Source organism: Stegostoma tigrinum, chromosome 43, assembly GCF_030684315.1.
Source record: "Stegostoma tigrinum isolate sSteTig4 chromosome 43, sSteTig4.hap1, whole genome shotgun sequence".
NCBI classification, from domain to species: domain Eukaryota; kingdom Metazoa; phylum Chordata; class Chondrichthyes; order Orectolobiformes; family Stegostomatidae; genus Stegostoma; species Stegostoma tigrinum.
The window spans coordinates 13,373,797-13,392,079 of NC_081396.1; the positions used below are offsets into that span (position 1 = coordinate 13,373,797).

The window sequence follows — 18,283 nt, forward strand, 5'->3', positions numbered from 1 at the left end:
TTCTTTGTCTTTTCTCCCCCTTCAGAGGTTGTTATGTGCAAACCGTAAAAACCCGACAGAGTGGAAGTCAGTCATTCGGCCAATCAAGACAACACAGACCCACTGAACAGCATCACCCAGACCCACCCCATCCCTGCATTTCCCATGGCTAAACCACCTAGCCTGCACGTCTTTGGGCAATTTAGCATGGCCAGTCGACCTAAGCTGCACATCTTTGGACAGTGACAGTAAACCAGAACACCCAGAGGAAACCCATGTAAATATGAGGAGAATGTGCAATATTCACCCTAGGCTGGGATCAAATCCAGGTCCCTAGTGCTGTGGCTGCTAACCACTGAGCTACCATGCCACCCGAAATCAGTGGGGGATTATGTTTCAAAAAGCCCTTCACTGGCTTTGAAGTGCTTTGGGATATTGCCATGTGTATAATGCTATGTAAATGCAGTTCTCCTGTTGCAGTTCTGCTGAAACAATAAAAATGACCATTGAGCAGTTTTCATAACTTCCACCTTCCTACTCCACGCGGGCTCTGGTTGCAAACTGCTTCTGGACTCGTTTGCAAGTCGATTTGTACACAAGTCCTGGCACAATGCAGAGCAATGTAAAATAGCTGCTCATAAATATGGGAAACATTTGTATGTCAGATATTAAAATGACACACTTGTATGGGATCATGTTCATCAGTACATGTATTTGTAAGACATGTCCCTAATCCAGGACCCCGTCTACTTTCAAAGTAAATGATGTCTCCAATTTAGATTGCAAATATTTCCAGAAATCCATGCATCCCAAACCTCCCAAAAAAAGACTTAAAGCAGTGGCAATACTCCTGAGTTGGAGCGATGCTTAAACAGTTTGCAGTATACAATCTGAGATCTAGAATTTATGGGATCTTTACAGATCTGAATGAGTCTCTCCCAGTCTCAGAAAGGCATTCCAGTGTCATCAACATTACAGTGTGCCCCTGAAAAAGCTGCTGGGAAAAACAGTGGGAAACTTACTTACACATACGAACACACAAATACAGGCACACTCAGATAGGGGCACATGCACACACAGATATAGGCTCAAACCCAGATACAGACACACACACACACACACACACACACATTACATACACAGAGATAATGGGAACTGCGGATGCTGGAGAATCCAAGATAACAAAGTGTGGAGCTGAATGAACACAGCAGGCCCAGCAGCATCTTAGGAGCACCAAAGCTGACATTTCAGGCCTGGACTCTTCATCTGAAAAAACACAGCTACACACAGATACAGGCATGCATACAAATACAGGCATGCACACAGATGCAGACACACACACACACACAGATACAGACACACACACATTCACACAATGAATCAATCAACCAATCCAGGCTTCTATGAAGAGCCAAACACTACTGCCGTACAATTAAAAACTACTGTAACAACGGTTAAATTTTTAGTTAGGTAAGTGGTGATCAATTTTCAGAGATCTGCAGAAACATTTCAGGCTGTCCATTACATTGCATTTCAGGGGCTCCATGGATTTCTCAAGGGTCGAAAGGGACAGTACAGCTCTGTTAGGGTGTGTGTTTACTAAATGGTTTGCTGGATAAGCTACACTCTGTGGAAAAATATAACTTGTCTGTGGCTGCAAGAATTCATTTACAGCCCTGTTTACAAAGTCACTGCATCCTGATCACGAGTCAGGGAGCCCAGTCGAAAAACAGATTTCTGCTGCAGACTTTCTTCAACCAGTTTATAGTTTGGGCACTTCTAGGCAACCCGCCCAAGTAATGGACTGATCAGTCGAATGCTGTCTCTCGAAACATCATCAAAACAGACAGCCTGAACCTAGCTGTCTACTTTACTTTCTGTAAAAGACATCATGTTGATACATATTTTTAATGCCATATATATGGGAAGCTTGGCTTGCAAGGTGTCTGTACTGGGTATTTAACAATTCTCTAGATTTGTCAACTTCTTTGTTGTCAAACATGTCCAGGTTTGGAATTGGGAATGAAGTTACAGTTATGGGGATCCTATACTTGAGGCCTAAAGCATCCCTATTACAGTCCTGTGACATTTCCCCAGACCATATTTATCATCTCTGTGAAAACTATTGATTTTGTACCAAGAGTTAAATTATGGGTAGTCTCATCTATTTGTCTTCTGTCAAATGGGAACTGAATTCTTAACTGTTATGGCAAACGTCCCTGGGTGGGCTCGAACCACCAACCTTTCTGTTAACAGCCGAACGCGCTAACCGATTGCACCACAGAGATCTTAACTGTTATGTCCCAGTAAACACTGAAATTGGTGTGCTAATAACTAACTGCTATTATTTCCAGGCCCTCTAGAACATTCTGTCAGTGAATAACAAAGAGACACATGAGAAGTGTGATTGTTATAATGTGCTTACTCCCATCAGGGGGCCAGCTCATACTCATTTAACAACATGCACGTGCCATACACATCAGAAACACAGCAGCCACCCTCCTGTTCTGGAATGGATTTTAACCCAGGTGCCAAAGGTTTAAGGGCAAGCCACCCAAAGAGTTCCTGTGCCGTTTTTAATCTCAGTTTACAAAATGACATTCTCCCCTGCACTCTGACATTTTGTTAAAAATACACATATTTATGTCACAAGTGTGTACACATCACTGACAAGCATTGGCTGATACATTAGGCTTATCCTACACTCAAGATGCCTGAGGATACCTTACGGCCACATCATTTCATGGTGAAAGAATCAGGACTAATGGGGGATTTGGAAAGTGGAGCGGGGGTGGGGGTGGAAGAAGCACTGGAAAATATCTGGCTTCATCCTTTCCCCCACCCCGGGCAACAATCAAGATGCAGGGGCAGTCAAGAGGCGTTAGTGTCCGCATATTATGGGGTGGCGCAATTGTTGTGATTAATTCAGGAAACTACCAGAATATGACATGTACCAGAGCGCCACCATACTTTAATGACTCCATTTACGTTTTTGCAAAGGAAGGCACGGATTGCAAAGGATCATTTAAGCAATGCTGAGATGTGTTTACATTAAGAGATACAAATGAAAACAGGGCCATATTTTTCAATCTAGTGGGATGTCTGTCTTTTTTTCAATTCACTTGTAGGATGTGGGCAAGGCTGGCTGGACCAGCATTTATTGCCTGACCCCAGTTGCCTTTGAGAAGGTGATGGTGAGCTGCCTTCTTGAATCACTGCAGTCCATGCGCTGCATATAGAACCACAATGCCCTTAGAAAGAGAATTCCTGTTACAGTGAGAAAATGGCAATATATTTCAAAATCAGGACAGTGGGTGGCTTGGAGGGGAACTTGAAGGTGGTGGTGCTCCCATGTATCTGCTGCCCTTGTTCTTCTAAATGGAAGTGGTCATGGGTTTGGAAGGTGCTGTCTGAAGATTTCTGGTGAATTTCTGCAGTAAATCTTGTAGATAGTACACACTACTGCTACTGAGCGGCAATGTGGAGGTAATGGATGATTGTAAATGTGGTGTCCATCCAGAGGCTGCTTTGTCCTGGATAGAATCAAGCTTCCCAGGTGTCGTTGCAGCTGTACCCATCCAGGCAAGCAGGAAGTATTCCACAATACTCCTGACCTGCACCCTATAGATGGTGGACACGCCTTGGGGAGTTAGGAGGTGAGTTACGTGCCACAGTATTTCGAGCTTCTGACCTGCTCTTATAGCCACTGTATTTAGTGACAAGTTCAACTGAGTCAATGATAACCCCAAGGATATTGATATTGAGGTATTCAGTGATGGTAATCTAAATGACCAGCTCCTACTGGGCTTCAGAAAGCAGTGGCAAAATCCCAGCCTTCAGTATTGAGAAAGCTTTTATTATCTCGCTCCTTTCAATTACAAACTTCACACAAGGCCCTCTGGGAGTAGAAACGTGAGCTAAAGGTCAGCATTCAGCTTTCTTGACAGGTCTATGCAATTGCGAGCAGGAATTAACATTTTGATGCTTTTGCTGTCAAGGTGAGCTTATGCAAATGATCTTTGGTTACCCCGCCCCCCCAGTCAGTGTTCAATTAGCCAATCTCAGTCAGAATGACATTATTTTGTGTAAATGGAGTTTGAGGGTAAGTGCGGTCATGATCCAACCGAGCAGTGGAGTAGGCTTGATGACCTCCACTTTTTTCCTGTGTTAGCTCTGGCTCAGTTGATAGCCCTCACACTTTGGGAAGGTCCCCGTACAGTACTGAGGAAGAGCTGTACTGTCAGAAGTGCTGGATTCTGCAGAGAGCAAAGCCAGGGGGGAAAAAGCCATGCCAACATTAAAGACAAAACTGATCTTTTCCATTTTATTGGAATTTTCTTTGCTCATCCCTAACAGAAAGTTGAAGATTCAAAATAAGCATTTATTGACTGCAGTGCCATGGAAACAGGGGGTCATGTGATGAAACCTCCAGGAATACATCCAATCAGTGTTGGCAATCTGGTGGTGAGGTAGGTCGGGGGTCGGGGCGTCACTGAGATCTCCAACAGCTTGTGTCCTGACTGAATGTTACCAGGATATAGCTATCAAGGAAGAAGATCAAGCTTAACTGAGAGATACCACAAGTGATTATCTTCCCTGGCTTCATTCTGACGCTAACCAAGCTGATTCCACGAAACATTGGAGTCGGAAACAGAACAAGATAAACCCCTCCCACTTCATACCTCCCCCACCCCGCTCCCTTGGTGGATGACTCCAGTTTGATATCCCAGTCATAACTGTAATTAATAGGTGAAATTACAGACACCCAAGGCACAAGTAGCATCAGCGACATATCTGAAATAAAGATAAAAATGTAACAAAAATGAAAATAATGCAAAAAGTATACAGCTGAAGAGAAAAGAAAGATTTTCATTTTGCTTTTAAAATCCGCTTTAAAAATTAAGTAATTTATCAGGTTGTCCAATCCAAGTTGAAAATCACCAAACCATCAAATGCCTGTTAATATTCAGACCTAGAAGAGGATATGACATAGTATTTACAGCATTGAAACAGGCCATTTGGCCCAACCAGCAGCTGTCAGCTTTTATGCTTCATATTGACCCTCTTTCCGTCCCTCTTCATCTTATCCCATTTAATCATCCTGCCCCTTGATGCTATTTGCCTCAATCACTGTTTGTGTTGGAGAGTTCCACATTCAAAGCGATACTACATTGAAAGGTTTCCCTCCTGTCAGTGCTGCTTCCCACCCATTGTTTCTGTGCTGCCTATACACAGAAAGGCAGTGATTAACTGATGCCTTGTAGACATTACACAAGAAACCACACCAAGTTAAGGGATATGGAGCAACTGGTCTGCTGGATTATCCCATCTATTCTCAAGGTTACAACATGGGATTCATTTGTACAGTACTTACCTGAAAAAAACAACTTACATATATGTAGTTCCTTCCATGACTTCAGGAATTTTTTTTATTCACTCATGGGGTATTGATGTCACTGGCTAAGCCTGTACTTATGGATCATCCCACTTGCTCAGAGGGCAGTTATAAGGCAATCACATTGCTGTGGGCCTGGAGTCACATGTAGAACAGACCCAGTAAGGGCAACAGTTTCCTTATCCAAAGGATACTGTTTTCGTGGACCAGATAGGCTTTTCCAACAATCAACAACAGTTTCATGGTCAGCATTCGACTCTTCAGTCCAGACTTTTTCAAGTTCCACCGTTGACCATGATGGGATCTAAACCTGGATCCCCAGAACATTACCTGGGTCTCTGAATTAATAGTTTCACAGTAATATCATTAGAACATCAGCTTCCACTTTACAGCTAATGAGGTACTTGTGAAGTGCAGCCATTGTAGTAAAAATGTGTTAGCCAGTTTATGCGTAGGAAGGTTCCATGAACTACAAGCAGTTAATAACTGGAAATTGTGTTTTTAGCGTAGGGCAAATATTTGTGAGATTCCGCTTGCCTTGCTTTGAAATGGCACCACGGGAATCTTTAACATCTATCTGAACGGGCAAGTTGCGTATCGGTATAAAGTCTTGTTTGAAAGATGGCACCTCAGACGGTGTGGCAGTCCCTGAGTGTAGCACTGGAGTGTCAGCAGGGGTTTTATGCTCAAGTTTCTGGAGTAGGGTTTGAATGCACAACATGCTGGCTCAGAACACAGAATGCACCCAACTGATGCTGTCAGGAGATCTTTGCTGCTGTTTGAACAGGCTATTGACACTCACCCTCCAAGCTCATTTCTGTGAACATTGGTGGCACCCTGATATAAGTCAAAGAATAGCATTGTTAGAGATCCCTCAATTCAAAGCCTAAGTCTACTCATGAACTTGTGCTTTGAGTCTTCGAATAAGCAAACAAGTGAACAATAAATAGGAGCAAAATTGTGAGGACGGGGGGGGATGAGTTTGAAAGTATATTCTGTGCAAAAGGAAGAGATCTTTAACACTATGAAATGGCTACACCTGACTGCAAGATTCTATGTTGAACTCCAACCCTTTACACCAAGACACATACTTCTCCAAAATCATTTGCAATGAAATGTAAACCACTCAAGACGACAGTCCCGCAGGAAGCAATCCCAGTCATTAAAACAATCAGGCAGAGGGCAGGAAAGCTTGATATTCGTCTGATGAAAAGAAAATACAGTCAATCAGGCAGGATAGCCAGTGGGAGGTTAGCAGTCACTGGGGCATTGGATGGGAGGTGTTAACGGGAGGGGAGGGCAGAAGGGGGAATTGGTAGAGGATGGCAACCCTTGGCTCTAATGTAGAAGCATTCCAAAACACAGTCTAAGCAACATCAAATGACGTGTGGCTCTTGCAGCTCCGTCACATGCAATTATCAGCGCTTGTAAACAAAAACTGAACTGACACTGTGGCATTAGACTGGCAGCAATGGCTGAACACGTGTCTGTAGGTCTTCGAGCTTGGAAGGTGGGGGTAGAGTTAGAGGGCGATATAACTCACTCTGAAAAGAACTGGGCTGAAACTGCTCGTCAATGTTAATTAAATTTTTAATATGCTGCCACATTCAAGACTTCTAGTCCATAATTAATTAAAACCATTTATGGAAGGAGATGGAAATTGGAATTTAAGTACAACCGCGCAGTCCGCAGGAACATAAAGATTGCATTATTCCACGCTAGTGATTCATTAGACAGACCAGCATGTAACTCAACACTCTCAGCACACAAGGTTAAAATTCCTCTGCACTAAAGGCACACTGCACTTCCAAACAAATTGTCAACTATTTTCATGCTCTGTGTGTCAGCCAAAGTCTGAGGATGTATTATCCAACTGAAGGTCACTTTTCCCCTGGGCACAGATCAGAGTGTCGTGGTTTTCTGTAAACAGCACTGACCATTTGAGATATATTCAGGTTCTGTTGACAAAATTGCGACACTCTAATGTTCTTTTTGTTGTCTTTTGGTGCAGTTAATTAAGGATGCCTGATAATCTGACAACCAATGTATTTCTTAAATGCAGAGTTTCCTTTTAATCTTTTAGGGAATATAGATGTTGCTTGCCCACCCTTACTTGGCCCTGAGCAGGAGCTGGTCACGGGATAACATGATCCGCTTCACCAAGAGACAACTCTTACAGAAACATTTGATAAGTAAGGACATTCTCCAAAGACAATGTGAGGGCCTCTTAAGACAACCTTCAAGCGCTCTTACTGATGTTGGAGCTTTCTCCCTTCTGGGGGGAACATGTAAACTGCACGTAGACAGTCGCCCAAGGGTGGAATCGAACCCAGGTTCCTGGCGCTGGGAGACAGCAGTGCTAACCAATGAGCCAACATGGAGGACTTCTGCCAGCTTGAATGATGTTTGAGAAATCCTTTAAGGAATCCTGCTGCTGCAATCCGTCAATTACTACCCCCTGCCAATTCCCCCAGTCTTTTCCCTCCACTTCACAGAAGATTTTGCAGTAACTTAATTTTATAATTTCTGCTAACTTGCTAACTCATCCCGCCTCCTTGACCTGTCCGTCTTCCCTGGACTGACCTATCCCCTCCCTACCTCCCCACCTATACTCTCCTCTCCACCTATCTTCTTTTCTCTCCATCTTCGGTCCGCCTCCCCCTCTCCCCCTATTCATTCCCGAACCCTCTCCCCATCCCCTTCTCTGATGAAGGGTCTACACCTGGAACGTCAGTTTTTGTGCTCCTGAGATGCTGCTTGGCCTGCTGTGCTCATCCAGCTTCACACTTTATTATCTTGGATTCTCCAGCATCTGCAGTTCCCATTATCTCCTGGGGGTTACCATTGACCAGAAACTCAACTAGGCTTGGCACACAAATAGATTGGCTACAAGAGCACATCAGAGGCGAGGAATACTGTGGTGAATAATTTACCTCTTGACTCCCTAAAGCCTGTGCATCGTCGACAAGGCACAAGTCAGGAATATGATGGAATACACCCTTCTCGCCTGGACAGGTGCAGCTCCAACATTCAAGAAACTTGACACCTTCCAGGACAAAGCAGCATGCTTGATTGGTCCCACATCCTTTCCCACGACTACTGACACTCAGTAGCAGCACTCTGTACTATGTACAAGGTGCACTGCAGAAATTCACCAAAGACTCTCAGACAGCACCTTCCAAATCCACTACCAATTCCACCTAGGACAAGCATAGCAAATACATGGGAACACCACCACATGCCTGTTCCCCTCCGAGCCACTCAGCATCCTGACTTGGAGATATATCACTGTTTTTTTTTTCCACTGTTGCTCGGTCAAAAGACTGGAATTCCCTCCCTAACAGCATTGTGGGTCAACCTACAGCATGCGGATTGCAGTGGTTCAAGAAGGCAGCTCACCACCACCTTCTCAAGGGCAACCAGGAACGGGCAATAATGCTGACCCAGATAGTGATGGCCCACGTCCCACAACTGAATAAAAATAAACATAAGAACACACACACAGTAACATGACAACGACTAGAAAATCTGTTTTTTTTTGTTTGCTTTCATGATACTTATTGTGGGAATAAATCCCAGCCAGATTAGCAAGAAGAATGTCCATGATTACATGTGGGATTTTTTGCATCGAGCTGAGAGGGTTAATGTTTCATCTTAATTACAATACCTCAGGCAGTGTAGCACTCTATATGTCGTCCCCTGCTGTGGGATTTGAACCCCTGAACTACCAGGCAATATATCTCATAAATTTCACTTCTGAGGGTAGGAGATAATAACTTGCAGAAACTGTCCTGATGTATCAATGGATTTCCCCTTAGACACAGAACCTTTTCATCATGTTTGTGCAGAAATGACCAAGTTTCTGCATTCAAAGGGCAAGCAACAGCTAACACTGCTGGAGAGACTCAGAGAGAGAGAGAGAAAGAGAGAGAGAGAGAGAGAGGGAGAGAGAGAGAGAGAGAGAGAGAGAGCACCAAAAGATGAAAGCGCCATGTGAAGAAATTTCAGTGAGAAATGCAAAAACGATCCAAATGAAAATTCAAACACAGAAAGCACAATTGCAGTATTATACTGAACGCTGAATTTCATGGAAGTGATGGACATTAAGCGAAGAAAAAAACAACACTGAACGGTTTGTGTCTTGTATTTTATAGCTGTACTAGCATGATAGATTTTCATACAGCTCCTGGTCCATTATTAATTGGTGGGTTTTCAGTGATGGTAGCTATACCCATATTTAAAGCCCACCTCTAGCTGCCCGCAGTGAATTGTATTGAATTATTTATTGTCACTTGCAGTGAATAATACGGTAAGATACAGTGAAAAGCTCCAACTGTTTCCGCAATACAGTGCCATTATGGATGGTCTGAGAATAAAAAGAAAGTTTTTGTTCCACTGCCTCCAGGATGACTCTGAGCCGGTTCACCAAAGACATCTGCACTGCCAGCCCTCTTGCGCCGTCTTGCACCATCTGTGCCAGGTCCACCAACATAGGTGTCGCCACTCTTCAGGAGCCTTGCCACGGGGCTCATATCACTGTCACCAAGTCCCGTGCTCAACACATAATCGCCCCACATACGGGAATTCCCGATTGCAATCCGTCGCCACCTTGCCAATAACCAGGGGTCCCTGCTCCAGGCCTGCAATCAGCGGTGCCTGCCCGCACTGCCACCTTGATGATGCCAGGAGTTCCCACTCTAGGCCCACCACATCCAGGAGTCCCTGGCTCTGCTGGCGACCACCTCGCCAAGAGCCTCGCTCTGGCTGCCTTCACCCAAGGTGTTGTCTTGCCGGTGCCGCCATCTTGAAGCGTGCACAGCAGCTGCTGGCCCCACGTGACGACATCCCTGATGCCATTGCCATGGTTTCTGACTGCCAGGAAGCAGCTGCCAGACTTCACGTGGCCCGTGCTCACTGCAACGTCAATCCGGGTGACTCACACGCCAAAAAGATAATCCAGGAAAAAAAAGCAGAAATAAAAAGAATAAAAAGTGAAAGAAAACAGATGGGAGTGGGTGAGCCCCAGGCAAGAGCCCAGACACAACCCTGCTACTCCCTCCTAGAAGCAGTGCAGTGGTTTCAGGCACTTGAAGAGTTTGAGTAACAGGCTGAGGTCCAGTTCCTGTTCCTATCTCAGCCATAGATAACAAGGTGTAGAGTTGGATGAACACAGCAGGCCAAGCAGCATCATAGGAGCAGGGAAGCTGACGTTTTGGGCCTAGGCCCCTCTTCAGAAATTTCTGAAGAAGGGCCTAGGCCCGAAACATCAGGTCTCCTGCTCCTATGATGCTGCTTGGCCTGCAGTGTTCATCCAGCTCTACACCTTGTTATCTCAGATTCTCCACCATCTGCAGTTCCTACTGCTTATGTCAACCATCTTGTGTGGAAATGTTGTTCAGTGCAGAAAATACAACAAATGCAGACTAGCGTGGTGGCTTGCCTGACAGATATCAGGATGCCATTTAGGAGTTTGCGACAAACCAAAAGCTTTTGTCGTCATTTCCTGATGCCAGTCTGTTGTTTCCAGCATGCACTGAGAGACCACTTACTTACTGATTTTCAATCATGAAGGAGCCACAGGTTTCCATGAAAGACACTTGGAACATTGAAGGCAATGCCAGGGGCTCATGTCTTTGGAGTGTTCTGCCAGTCATGTCTAAAATAGACCAGCAGGTGAAGCAAAGTGATAATGGGAACTGCAGATGCTGGAGAATCCAAGATAATAAAATGTGAGGCTGGATGAACACAGCAGGCCAAGCAGCATCCTGAGATGCTGCTGGGTCTGCTGTGTTCATCCAGCCTCACATTTTATTATTAAGGTGAAGCAAAGGGCAGTTTTCAACCTTAAAAGCTCCAACACGCAGCCACAATCAGCAGCTCTCACTGCACAATGGACGGTTCCTGCTTATTATTTCACGTTTGGAGTGTGCTGTAATGAGTACAGTTCATTTTTAATACACGAATTATTTCAAACATCAATTCAGAATGCGTAAACATTTTTGCATTAATTCAGCTTTAATTGGCCAATTTGCTCTCATAACAAGCATTGTTGCAAAACAATCTGACCCAGATCTGAAAGATTAAAACATCCTGTAAAAGCCAACACATGAGAATTGTTAAGAATGATATTTACTCGTTCACATCACCCATTTGGATCTTTGCAGCTCTTAAAAAGGTGAATCCTGCTCTCTGTGTTTAAATAGGTTTCCAGTGGATGCTTCTGTTGCTGGTCATGAATGCCTCTGTTGGCATTGCAGAGATTTGACTGCTCTGCGCTAACCCTCTACTAATTTTGCATTTATGGGCCTTATATCATACTAATGTACCTATCACAGCAACTTTATTCAGAACTGCAGATCATCCAGCTTGTTTAAATCTGAGCAAGGTGAAGAACTTTGAATATGGGAAAAGAAAAGCATACTTTGTGGATCATTGTCAGCTGTTTATCTCTAGCATTAGAAAGTTAGGCAGTTCTGAACAGTTTGATTAGAAAAGTAGGTCAATCATAATTTCTATTTAAAAAATGGACCAAAAGAGTGGGCACTGCAGGGGATAGGGTGCTTTATTTCCCCATGAGAAGAAAGAAAGCAAAAAGGGGAAAAAATCTAGGCAGTTATGATTCCATTATTTCCCACTCCCAGACTTAGAGTTCCACTACCTTGAATCAGTATTCAACAACCTTTTGTCATCCAACCATCCTGAGAGACTAATTGGAACAGTCTTAAAGAAAAACTGCATTAGTGCAAAGCTTTTCACAAGTTCAGGGCATCTCAAAGCAATCAAAGCCAATGAAATACTTTCTGAATTGTAGTCACCACTGTAAAGTAGAAAACAGCAAACTACTGCAAACAACAATGTAACCTTGTTTTGCCCATGAAAACACAAATTTTGATTGCATTATGATAACTGTTGAGCTCAATGACATTCAAAAAGAAAGTCAGAATTCCATTTAATAGTTAAAAACAGTAACACTACTGAAACTTATATTTTAAAACCTGTACTGCAACAGATGACCAAAACACCATTGATTAAGCATTATTATGAAAGACAACTTAGATTTTGAACTACAAAAAGGATCATTTGCCTTTTGAACTTACCCACACATTGCACATTCCATGCACATTGTAAACCATATGCAGTAGCTCCAACCCTACAATGGATTTGTATTTCCATGTTTTACATTCTAGCAGCTTCAAGTGGCCCTCTCCAGGCACTTCCCTCAATTTTTATAGTTTCCTAATCCACCAGGAGTAGTCAAGTCTATCTCAATGGATTTTCTTCCCCGACCATGTCAAGACAAATCTCCTGCAATCTTTATATCTCTATGCCTATGAAATGCATCTCTTCAACTAGAGTTGGTCTCATACCACAGCCAGTTCACAAAGTCAAGTGATAATGGGAACTGCAGATGTTGGAGAATCCAAGATCATAAAATGTGAGACTGGATGAACACAGCAGGCCCAGCAGCATCTCAGGAGCACAAAAGCTGACGCTTTGGGCCTAGACCCTTCATCAGAGAGGGGGATGGGGTGAGGGTTCTGGAATAAATAGGGAGAGAGGGGGAGGCAAACCGAAGATGGAGAGAAAAGAAAATAAGTGGAGAGGAGAGTATAGGTGGGGAGGTAGGGAGGGGATAGGTCAGTCCAGGGAAGACAGACAGGTCAAGGAAGTGGGATGAGGTAAGTAGGTAGGAGATGGAGGTGTGGCTTGGGGTGGGAGGAAGGGATGGGTGTGGTGCAGTCGGTGGAGGGGACGTACTGGGCCCAGTTCGTTCCCCCCCCACCCCCCCCCCCCAACTGTACCACACAACCAGCCCAGCTCTTCCCCTTCACCCACTGCATCCTACAAGTTTAGGGAGGCAGAGACGGGCTGGACTGGTTTTGGGATGCAGTGGGTGGAGGGGAAGAGCTGGGCTGGTTGTGTCGTGCAGTGGGGGGAGGGGACGAACTGAACTGGTTTTGGGATGCGGTGGGGAACTAAAAAATATTATACAGGTTTTAATCAAACAGAGACACAAAAAAGGAGTGGGTTGGAGGTGAAAATAGTATCAGAGATAATGGGAACTGCAGAGCTGGAGAATTCCAAGATAATAAAATGTGAGGCTGGATGAACACAACAGGCCAAGCAGCATCTCAGGAGCACAAAAGCTGATGTTTCGGGCCTAGACCCTTCAGAAACGTCAGCTTTTGTGCTCCTGAGATGCTGCTTGGCCTGCTGTGTTCATCCAGCCTCACATTTTATTATCTTGGGTTGGAGGTAATGTTGGTGGTCGGAAAGAGCTCAGAGGGGCAAAATCAAATGATGTTACAAAGGGGGAATTGGGCAGGTCTGACTCTACATTGTGGATAAGTGATTGGAAGCTCATCTCAGAGTCACATATGACACCACCGAGTGCGCAAACAGGCTCCAGCCTCTGACAGACGCCAGGAAAAGGAATCTGTGGCCAGGAAGCGTAGTTTGTTTTGGGTTTGAAGATAATGGTTTGCAATACAGAATAGAATCACGACAAAAGGGAGATGAAAAATCGAGCACAATATCGGATTCCTCATATAACGAAAATATAATAACAATGACGTGATTGCAAGCTTTCAGGATCTCTGCCATATATTCATTAAGTGGTAATGGAAAACAATGTTGCATTGTTTGGATACAAGTGCATTTTTACAGTAGAAACATTAGAAAAAAAATTATACTGCAATATAGACAGATTAGAGAGAAGTTAAAAATAGTCTTCTGAACTTAAGTTGATGAAAGCTCCGTTAAGCCGATGGTTATGGATCTGTGCCGTTCTTTGCATGAAATCTGTCAGTGCTGGAATTTCACAGAATCTCAAACAGGGCTTTGGGTCAGCTTGGATTGAGGTGAAGTCCAAGACAAATATACAGCTATTATCACAATTCTCCAGCACAAAATAGCCACGAAACATTTGGAAGCAAACAAGACCCCATTTTCTGTTGTCAAAATTGGTTCTGCACCAACAGAATATACAGATGCAAAGATGGCATTCTGAAAAGATTCAACACTGACCAGTGGGCCGTCTAAAAACTGGATTGAGGCCATTGGCTATTGTGTGTGAACAGTCCTTCCACCTCTCAGGAAGAAACTTGTGAAAATGGCAAAGGAAATGAGATGACTTCTTGGCCTGTAGCAATGTAGACCCAATGAGATAAAGGAGAAAAATTGGGTTTCTGATATACAGCGGAAGGGGCAGTATGGTGACTCAGTGGTTAGGCCTCAAGTGCCAGAGAACCAGGTTCGCAGATGAGTGTCTGTGTGCAGTTTGCACGTTCTCCCTCTGTCTGTGTAGGTTTCCTCCAGGTGCTTTGGTTTTCTCCACAGTTCAAACAAGTGCAGGTTAGGTGGATTGGCCATGCTAAATTGTCCATAGTGCCCAGGGATGCGCTAGCTGGGTGGGTTAACCATGGGAAATGCAGGGTTACGGTGATAGGGGGTTGGGTTTGGGTGGGATACTCTTTGGAAGGTCAGTGTGAGCTCAATGGGTCGCATGGTCTGCTTCCATTCTGTGGGGATTCTATGAACTGAATTATCAGTGAGGAGGACCTGATCTTCAAACTTTACATGAGATAAATCAAAACATCTTCTAGCCACACTCTGATAAATGAGCACATATCAGAAATAAGCTTTTAGCATACAAGAGCAGCTACAGCTAAATGCATTGTTACTGTTGATTACTGGCTTTAGGTATGTAGAAGAAGTACATCCAACAGATTTTCATGTAGGCAGTGTGGTATTCTGCAAAGCTGCATTTGGTCAGTTGATGAGGACACTACTTCTACAACCTCCTCTTAAACAAGCAGATCTCTGATCTCCTACAACTCAGGCCTTGTGTGCAAGCCTTACTCCTTTGACCCATTGCTGGTCAAGCATTTAGCCATTTCCAACCTGAGGTTTGGAATTCATTCCAGAGACCTCTTTATCCCTGTCTCCTCCTATAAGATACTTCTCAAACACTTTCTTTCACTCAGTATGGCTCCCTGTTTGATTCTGCTCCTCTGACATGCCTTGGGGCTTGGTAGCTATGGCAAAGGCACTATACAAATGCAACTTTGATTACAGATGACAAGTGGATGTGAAGTGTACAGAATCTGTTAGTTCGTGCCAGTTTTAGCAGGTCTGCTGATAGGTTCCTAAAGATTAGCCCTTAGGATCATCCAGACACTTGACTGCATTTACTCAATCCTGGAAAGCATCATTTTGGTCCACTTATCAATAACATTCACACTCGGAGAGAAACAAAAAATGTTGCCAAAACAGAAGTTTGTTGATTTAACAAAACAGAAATAAATCAAGAGTTAAAGAAAAATCTGCTCTCATAAAGACAGATCAGAATATCTGTTTATTTGACAATCATCCAGGACACTAAGGGCAGAGATCTTCACCTCGTCATTGAGCTAGCTAGGAAAACACATTGCATTGAGCGGAACTAATTACAATGGGAAACAAAAACACTTGTCAATAGAAGGGTGACAACTGATAGTCAGCATGTGACATTGCTGTGTTGCTGTTGCCAGGTCTATTTAAGTCACAGTAAACCTTTAGGCTCCTTGTGTCTTAGAAACAGCAGCAGCTTTCCTGAATAAAATACTACATCAAAGTCATTAGATTTCTGACGGCCTGGAACAGTAGCAAGGCCAGATTTGAAACAATAGCTGGTTGAAAATAGGCCACATAAGAATCTATGCATGAGGTTTTTCTGGACTTGGGATGAAAATCTAATGTCTCATTTAGTTAAAGAACAAAGCAAAACAAAGGTCATTTTAAAAAATTTAAAAATGCAATCAAAGTTCAACAATGAAGAGAAGGAACAATTGCACTCAAACAGGGAAGTTGGTGCTTAATCGTACAAATTGATTGCTTTGGTTTTGTGTGAATTATAATGGCACTTTTACTTCACACTTAATTTTCAACCTTTTGACTGAGGCGGTCAGTCATATCCAGGAAAGTTGAGTTGTGTGTGCACGTGCTCTGTTTTATCTGTCCAGAAAATAAGAACAGGAGGTCATTCAGTCCTTGAACTTCTTCCACTGTTCAATTACATCATGACTGTTCTCTGATTTAACTCCAAAAGCCCAATATGCTTCAACAAGACTCTTATAAAATCTCAATCACCTTCCAAACTGGTGATCACTACTATTTAGTGAAAGAAGGAGAACTGACTCATGGGAGCACCACCTTAAAATCACTCACCATACGTACTTGGAACTATATCGCTGCTTCTTTGCTGCTGAGTCAGATCCTTCAAACTCCCTCCCTGACAACACTGTGATGTCCTACACCACATCAAAAGCAGACGTTCAAGAAGGCAGTTCATGACCTTTTTCTCAAGCGCAGATAGGGATGAACAATAAATATGCATCACAAACTCAAACAGACAAAAAGGATTGATCTCCCACCTCGATGGGTTTTGAGGGGAAGAGCTTTCCAATGCTTTCAGCAACCTTTGTTCAAGAAGTACGTCTGGAACAGCCTAGCTCTGATTTCAAGGTTACACGCTCCTTGAGCTGCAATAGGATGAAACTGACATTGAAGGTCCTGAGCTCGCTGGGCCTGACATCAGTGAGTTCCAAGATAATAAAATGTGAGGCTGGATGAACACAGCAGGCCAAGCAGCATCTCAGGAGCACAAAAGCTGACGTTTCGGGCCGAGACCCTTCATCAGAGAGGGGGATGGGGGGAGGGAACTGGAATAAATAGGGAGAGAGGGGGAGGCGGACCGAAGATGGAGAGTAAAGAAGATATATCAGTGAGTTCCAGCTGGTTTCAGAGCTCCATGTGTAGAAATTGCATTGTAAATGCATGTTTTGCAATGAGTTCGGAAACCACCCCATCTATCAGCATCACTGAGAGCACTTTCACTGCACAAACTGCCAGCAATTCAGCAAGGCAGCCCCTTTCGCAAGTTCAATAAACAATGATCAGCAAATGTCGCCTTTGTCACCAACATCCCATGAGTTATTTTTTTACAAAAACACATTGCAAAACATTGAAATTTCTTTTACCAGGATAAAGATCTTTTACCGCATGACTGTCAACCGGAATTGCCACTGAACATATTCTTGGACTATAATCACACAAGATGTCCAAGTACTGGACTGTTCTCCTCTATTTCCAAAATTTGTTTAATTAAGAAATTGAAGTATTTAAAGAAACACCATTTTCATTGTCCCTGGATTTTTCTCTCACAATCTTCAATTCTCAAGGAATTCCAGAGAAATCCGAGAAGGTTGGAAATCCTACTCTAAGGCATGTTGATTACAGTTCAGCCACATGAAGACCCACAGCAGAAATTTGCAATCCTGAGTAGACATCATCCTCAAATGCAGGGATAGCTGATGATGGTGACTAACAATGGTGGGCTTACAATGGAAGTTAGACAAGTACATGAATAAAAAAGGAGCAGAAGGACGTGCTGATAAAGTGAAGATGAGGAAGGTATGAGGACTCATACGAAGTATAAATAGCAGCTTACCCTAGTTGAGCAGAATGGCCTGTTTCTGTGCTGTAAATTCAACATAATTCTACACAGGAGTCAGGAAATATATCCTGAACGATGAAACATTGAGAAGGCCATGATGAGACTGAGCTGGCAAAAACCAATTCTATCATACTCCCATATTAAAAAAACCTGAAGAGTTCTGAGGAATGGTCACTGGACCCGAAACATTAACTCTGTTTTTCCCTTTGCAGATGCTGCCAGACCTGCTGAGCTTTTCCAGCATCTTTGTTTTTGTTCTATCATACCCTTTCTGGATAGAAACACAAAAAAATAGGAATAGGAGTAGGCCATTCAGCCCTTTGAGCCAGCTCTGCCATTATGATCGTGCTGGTCATCCAACTCAAGTACCCTGTTCCCTCTTTTAACTATACTGTTTCATCCCTTTCACTGCA

At 43.5% G+C, this 18,283-nt stretch overlaps 1 protein-coding gene and 1 non-coding gene across 4 annotated transcripts in view; both read right to left on the bottom strand.

Annotated features, from left to right (window-relative positions):
• LOC125449040 (zinc finger protein 239-like) overlaps positions 1-18,283 on the bottom strand; it is a 249,880-nt gene that overhangs the window by 208,366 nt on the left and 23,231 nt on the right. The gene's annotated exons all lie outside the window — the stretch shown is intronic.
• On the bottom strand, positions 2,194-2,267 carry trnan-guu (transfer RNA asparagine (anticodon GUU)). The gene has a single exon. It is a non-coding gene; the product is annotated as a tRNA-Asn (tRNA).